This window comes from Talpa occidentalis, unplaced genomic scaffold (assembly GCF_014898055.3).
Source record: "Talpa occidentalis isolate TD23 unplaced genomic scaffold, MPIMG_talOcc4v2.1 talOcc4.15, whole genome shotgun sequence".
In the NCBI taxonomy this organism is placed as follows: domain Eukaryota; kingdom Metazoa; phylum Chordata; class Mammalia; order Eulipotyphla; family Talpidae; genus Talpa; species Talpa occidentalis.
The window spans coordinates 51,056,808-51,063,622 of NW_023601543.1; the positions used below are offsets into that span (position 1 = coordinate 51,056,808).

Sequence of the window (6,815 nt, forward strand, 5' to 3'; positions counted from 1 at the left end):
ATTGGTATTTTTACATTCTGGTGGATACCAATGAGTAGAAGTGCTAGATCATTTTGTAGTTATCTTTTAAATATTTTGAGACCCTCTCAGATGCTGCTGCTCATTTCCATCTGGGAAAGGGCAACTCCATGTCCAGATGGTTTGAACTTTGAACCTCTTGTCCTGATGAACAATTTTGCCATTCTCAATTTTTATGACATTTGGAACTTCTATAACTGGAGGTGCAGAAAACTAAGGTAAAGAGATTAAAATGGCTTCCAGAGGAAAGACAGAAACAAGCAAATTAAGGCAGAATTTAGAAGTACAGGTGAATAGACTAATGCAGCAATTACAAATTCTGGAGGAACGCAGAGAGGAACTTGATGCAGATGAATAGGAAGAGAACAAAAAGAAAACGTTGGAGCAACTAAGTAAATTTAATGAGTCACTAAAGAAAATTATATCTGGAAATATGACTTTAGTAGCTGAATTAACTGACATGCAATTGGCTGTCCAGGCAGCTATCAGCCAGGTCTTTCAACCCCAGAGTTCTTCGGATTGTTTGCCAAGAAACAAACAGGTCAGTTTCAAACAAGGCTGCCAGAGATCTCATGGTAGGAAAACTGGAAAGAGACCTATATACTCAACAGAAAGTGGCAGTCCTAACAGCTCTCCCTCCTCCCCCCACCCCCACAGTGTGTCTCTAGTTTATAGTTGCTTGTTGATTTTGATTTTTACTTTATTATAATTAGGTTTTGTTCATGGTTCCTTATTTAGGTTTTCTAAATTCCTGCTATGAGTGAGACCATCCAGTATTTATCTTTTTTCTCTCTGTCTTATTTCGCAGAGCATGATCCCTTCCAGCTCCACCCATGTTGCTGCAAATTGCATGCAAAACAAGGGTGGTGGGAATTGTATGGGGACAATAACCAAGGTGAAAATGCATACATTGTGCAAAAATAAAAAATGATGTAAAAAGTGTATAAAATAAAAAAAAATAATAAAAATACTAACAGCTCTTATGAAACATTGACAGAGGCTGACTACAAGTGATGAGGCCTTCTTGTCAGCAAATGCAGGTGGCATATTCAGCCAGTTTGAGAGGGTTCTACAAATCTTGGCTCTGGAGACAAAATTCTTGCTTTGGCATGTTTTGAGGTTGGAAAAACAAAAAAAAAATTGATATGTTGTGGAAGATTGGAACTTTGATAATATTTTTAATGTAAATGTTTTTCTTCTGAGGATTTTGAGTCATTGAAAAGAAATCAAGAGATTCTTGAAGCACATTAGTAATCTACAAAAAGGGCCTCCCTGGTGTTGCAGCGGTTGAGCGCTGGGTTGCGAAGCTGCCCACAGCCTCTGGAGCGCCGGTTCAATCTCCGGCTACTCCCCGGCCACCGGAAGAGGGTCCCACATGGCACACAGACCTCTCCTGCTGCCTGCTGCTCCCCTCAGCAGTGTATTTCGTCATTTTGTCAGTCTGTCTGTTCTGCTCCCCGCTCTGGCTCTAGTGAATTCTCTCACCCTCCCGCGCTTCTGACTGTACCCAGTTCTTGTATAAATAAATAAATAAAATAAAATAAAATAAAACAAATCTTTAAAAAAAAACAATAATCTAAAAAAAGGTAACAGAAAAAGTACTGGTGGTTCTGCTCATGCTATTCCTTATCATGCTATTGTTACAGGGTAGGGAGAGGGGCACCCCAGATCCCCCAAAACCTGCCTGCTCTAAATAGGTTCTGTCATCTGCTGCATCAATACAAAACAAATGAGACTTTAGTGGGAAAGAACTTTAATAAAATTAGTGAACAATCAGAAAAGACAAAGAATATAGTTTCTATATCAAGCACCCAAAGTTAGCCATCCCCTGGTGGGTAAAAGTCCATCCAAATGGGATTGGCCCAGAGCAAGGCCCCAGAGCCTGCCGCAAGTCTAAAGCATCTTCCAGTGGGGACCCACAGAAAAGCATCAGAAACAACCAGACAAGTCTGGAGGGAAAAGAGCAAAATGAAAATCAAGACAAAAACCACCATTGTCACCTCCCCATGGGTCTCTCACCCACATCTAAGTCAACCAGTCCACAACCAAAAGGCAAGTGCAGTTTCTTCATGTGTCTCTTGGCTCCATGTGCCTCCTCCAGGTCTCCTTCTGGCTCTCCATCCTGCTTCCTTCCTTCCTCAGTCTCCTCTGCAGCTTCTTCTCTCCCTGCTCAACTCCACCCCTCTTTTGGATGGGGCAGGAAACCTGGGCCCTCCCCTTTCCTGGGGACCACCCTGTTAAACTATGTGAGGGGTGCTTTAGTGATCCTGGGCTTGCTGGGATGGAGGCACTCACTGGATCTTTACTGTGATTTGTCTGTTTAAGAGAGAGAAAACAGTCTCTTTGCATCTTGATTAATGTTCCTTGTTTTTAAGTGCTGGTTTTAAATGAAACAATATGAAATAATGATTCTTTTTCTGTTCATATTCTATCTCTGCTTGTCAGAATGAATAGTATGGCACCATCAATAAATCTCATGTGTTCACAGATTTTTAGAGTTCTAAGTGATCACAGAAATAGTTCATTTTACAAACAAGGAAAGAGGCTCAGATAAAGCAAGTGACTTGATCAAAGTTACCTATGAGTCACATCTGGGGATAAAATCAGGTGTCCTGACTCCCAGTTCAATGTCCATTGAATTTTATTTTTTTTATTCTGTGCTGTTTAAAAAAAAACAAACATTAACACATTTCTGTAAGGCCATCTTAATGAAAATTCAATGTACCAACAAAAAGTTGCCACTAAAAGTTCATTTCCCAACCCACAAGTTTTCCCTATGAATGGGGCCCGTTGTGTCTCCCCTATTGAGAGTCCTCTGCAATTGCTTAACCGCGAGTATTGTTTTGCGTGGGAAACAATTGGAATTGGCAGCAGGACAGCCTCCCTGTGTAAGACTCTGATGAAACCAAGAGGTTGGTAAATTGAAGCTACTATATACTCTTCAACTTTTGGAGAAACACAAAATAAGTTACAAGGAAAAGCAGGTTTCTTTCTTTCATATTCACTTATTTCTGCATTCTCAAATAGATATGCCCATGTGCATGTGTGTGAGCAAATTCCCTAGGCTCTGGCCACTTTATTTTCTTTCATGAACTTTTCAATATTATTTTTCTTTCCATTTTATACAAATTAAAAACTGAAGCATCTTGTATACTGTAAACTCTAAGGTGCTCTGCCAACTGGACAAAATTAGGGCACCTCAGCTACTTTATTACCTTATTTGGAACTTTAAATGGATAATTTTTTATATATTGGTTGATGATGGTCAAACTCACATTGAAAATGTGACAAACCGGGGCCTCCCTGGTAGAGCAAGGGGTTAAGTAAGCACCGCACTATGAAGCAATCTGAAACCTCTGCAGACAGTTCGATCCCTGGCCTGCCAGGAAGCAACCCACATGGCAAAGCAGACCTCTCCTGTCTTGCCCGCTCCTCCCCTCAGCAGTGTAGTTTAGTTAGTCTGCATGTTCTGATCCCCATTCTGCCTCTGGTGAATCCTCTAACCCTCCCTCCCGCCCCGCCACACATCTCTGGCCTGTGCCACAACTCTTGTATGCATAAATAAATAAATCTTAAAAAAAAAAAGAAATTGTGACAAACCAAGGAGAAGCTTATTACATGCTATTCATCTAGGGCTCTGTGGTCAATTGACATTTTGTTATTTTGTTTTATTTTGTTATTTTGTTTTTTTGTTTGTTTAATTGAAGAAAATTCATAGAACATAATATTCATCATTTTAAAGTGATTCATTGGTATTTAGTACATTTGTTACAGGGCAGCCCCTATATAAAATGTGTTGCCTGACTGTGGGTCCTCACCCACATGCTTAAAAGGGACTTATTAATACTCCACTGCAGGCACACACAAAAAGTTAATAAAAGGTTTATTTACAAGGGATGGGGAAATGAGGAAATGTACAACTCAGGGAGAAAAGAGGGAGATAGTCTTTTTAATTAATATTTTATTTTATATAATTCTTACACCATTTTTCATTTTTGTACAATGTATGCATTTTCATTTTGGTTATATTCCCCATACAATTGCACCCCCCCTTATTTTGACCCTAGTCCTTCCTCTCCCCTTCCCTCCCCATCCCCGTAGTGTGTCTCTGGTTTATAGTTGCTTGTTGATTTTGATTTTCACTTTGTATTAATTAGTCTTTTTCCTGGTCACTTATTCAGGTTTTCCAAATTCCTGCTATGAGTGAGACCATGCGGTATTTTTCTTTTTCTTTCTGACTTATTTGCTGAGCATGATCCTGTCTAGCTCCATCCATGTTGCTGCAAACTGCATGTTTTTATCTTTTTTGATTGCTGAGTAATATTCCATTGTGTATATGTACCACAACTTCTTGATCCAGTCATCTATTTTTGGGCATTTAGGTTGTTTCCATAGCTTAGCTATTGTAAATAGTGCTGCTATAAACATAGGGATGCAGGTGTCCTTTGGAATTAATGTTTCTGTGTCATTTGGGTAAATATTTAGGAGTAGAATTGCTGGATCATATGGAAGCCCTATCTTTAGTAGGTCAAGAAATCTCCACACAGCTTTCCATAGCGGTTGGACCGGTTTGCTCCCACTAGCAATGCAGGAGAGTTCCTTTTTCTCCACAACCTCGAGTCTTAAATGTGTCCTACCCATTCCGCCGACCTGGAAACCCAATGGCACACTGACAGCTGGCGGAGAGCCATGAGCTGTGAAGGCAAGAGTCGAGAGACCCCCAAGACCAACATGTCTGTTTTTATACCAAACCTGGCTGCTTCAATCCACCCTCAGGTCCCAGCAACCTTCCCTTTGGTGGTGATGGGATTTGTCTTTCCCAATGTCTTGATGGCTTTGGTCTAGAGTGGGGGTGGAATCCACAAAGCCTGTATGGAATTAGCTCAGGACATCCTTTCCCCCTAACACATTCTCAATGTTTTGTAACCATCACTACTACCTAGTTGTAAAACACTTTCATCACCCTCAAAAGAGACCCAATAACCACTAAGCAGTCACTCCCCATTCCCTTGTCCTTTCTCTAGCAACCACTAGTCTCATTTCTGTCTTTCAGTATTTTCCTATTCTGGATATTTATATAAGTGGAATCATACAGCATGTGACCTTTTGTGTAAGACTTCTTTCACTTAGCATAACATTTTTGTGGTTAATCCATATTAAAATTCTAGAATGTATCAATACTTCCAATGGCTGAATAATATTCCCTTGTGTGGATAGCACATTGCATTTATCCATTTATCTCACTGGGTTTTTTTCTTACTTTTTGGCAATTGTGAATACTGCTGCTATGAACATTTGTGTATAGATCCCACGTTACAGTGGCAGCGCTGAGTCCCAGCCACTAGACCACCATGGGTTTGTTACAGGGCAGCCCCGATACAAAAACAGGTTGCCTGACTGTGGGTCCTCACCCACACGCTTAAAAGGAATTATCAATACTCCACTGCAGGCACACACGGAAGGTTAATAAAAGGTTTATTTTCAAGGGAAGGACAAATGAGGAAATGTACAACTCAGGGAGAAAAGTGGGAGTCAAATTTTTAAATGTGTCCGACCCAATCTGCCAATCTGGAATCCCAAATGGCACTCTGAGAGCTGGCCGCAAGCCAGGAGCCGTGAAGCTGTTAGGGGGAAATGATGTCCTGAGCTAATCCCATACAGGCTTTGTGGACCACACCCCCACTCCAGACTAAAGCCATCAAGACATTGGGAAAGACAAATCCTGTCACCACCAAAGGGAGGGTGGCTGGGACCTGAGGGTGGAGTTGGGCAGCCAGGTTGGATATAAAAACCAAACACGTGGGCCTTGGGGTGGCTCACTGTCGCTCACCTCCTGGCTACACAGCTCCTGGCTTGCAGCCAGCTCTCAGAGCACCAATTTTGGGATTCCTGATCAGCGGATCGGGTAGGACTCATTTAAAACTTTGTCTCCCACTTTTCTCCCTGAGCTGTACGTTTCCTCATTTCCCCTTCCCTTGTAAATAAACCTTTTATTAACCTTTCACGTGTGCCTGCAGTAGAGCATTGATAAGTCCTTTTAAGCGCGCAGGTGAGGACCCACAGTCAGGCACCCCATTTCGTATCGGGTTTGCTCTACAACAAAGCCAGGAGGTGAGTGAGAGAATGAGCCCCCCAAAGCCCACGTGTTTGGTTTTTTATACGAAACCTGGCTGCTTAACTCCACCCTCAGGTCTCAGCCACCTTTCCTTTGGTGGTGACAGGATGTTTTTCCCAATGTCTTGATGACTTTGGTCTGGAGTGGGGGTGGAGTCCACAAAGCCTGCATGGAATTAGCTTAGGACATCATTTCCCCCTAACAAGTTGGTGTCTCAGGAAGCACAGCAGGAACTTGGCAGACGCTCAGGCAAGCAAGTGAGAAGAGGCAGATTTGCTTAGAGAAAGAAAAAGTTTATTGAGGAAAAAAGGAACGGAAATAAAGTGGGACTCCAGGCCCATGGAACCAGGTCAGGGAGGGGCCAGGAAGCCCATGTGGAGTAGTGCCTCAGGGAATATACCCCTTCTTTCCCTAATTATGCTAAAGCTCCACCAGTCTCTTTGTGGTTGGTTAGTTCTTGGTGGCCTCACTCACTATCTTAATGTCTCTATGCCCAGATCAAAGTCTCTGTGCCCCAGCCCTTCTTCTTCTTCAGATATATTGTTTGTGTATAGTAAGGCTACTGACTTTTGCATGTTGATTTTGTATCCTGCCACTTTACTGAACTGATTGATGAGTTGAATTAGTTTTTCTGTGGAGTTTTTGGGGTTCTCTATGTATATTATCATATCTTCTGCAAATA

At 41.8% G+C, this 6,815-nt stretch overlaps 1 pseudogene; it reads left to right on the forward strand.

Moving 5' to 3' along the window:
- Window positions 1–246: 246 nt before the first annotated feature.
- On the forward strand, window positions 247–1,205 carry LOC119246691 (protein LZIC-like; annotated as a pseudogene).
- Window positions 1,206–6,815: the final 5,610 nt, after the last annotated feature.